Genomic DNA, 232 nt, shown 5'->3' with positions numbered 1-232 from the left:
CACTGCCATCCCCGCAGCTGGCAGCCAGCATTCCCAGGTGGCTGGGAGAGACAGCGAGGAGGGTGCCAGCTTCCAACTGCCAAAGAAAGTCATTCTCAGTAACACAAAGCCTTTTATTTTCTCTCCCAGGAGCATTTAACCTGTGGCTGAGGCTGTCAGCACCATCCCTTCCTTTATTGCTAGATGGGAAGGAGGATCCACGTTACGGGAGACGATCCCTGGTGCAGGAGAG

This window comes from Fulmarus glacialis, unplaced genomic scaffold (genome assembly GCF_000690835.1).
Source record: "Fulmarus glacialis isolate BGI_N327 unplaced genomic scaffold, ASM69083v1 scaffold22520, whole genome shotgun sequence".
NCBI lineage: Eukaryota > Metazoa > Chordata > Aves > Procellariiformes > Procellariidae > Fulmarus > Fulmarus glacialis.
This window is presented reverse-complemented; position numbering follows the sequence as displayed.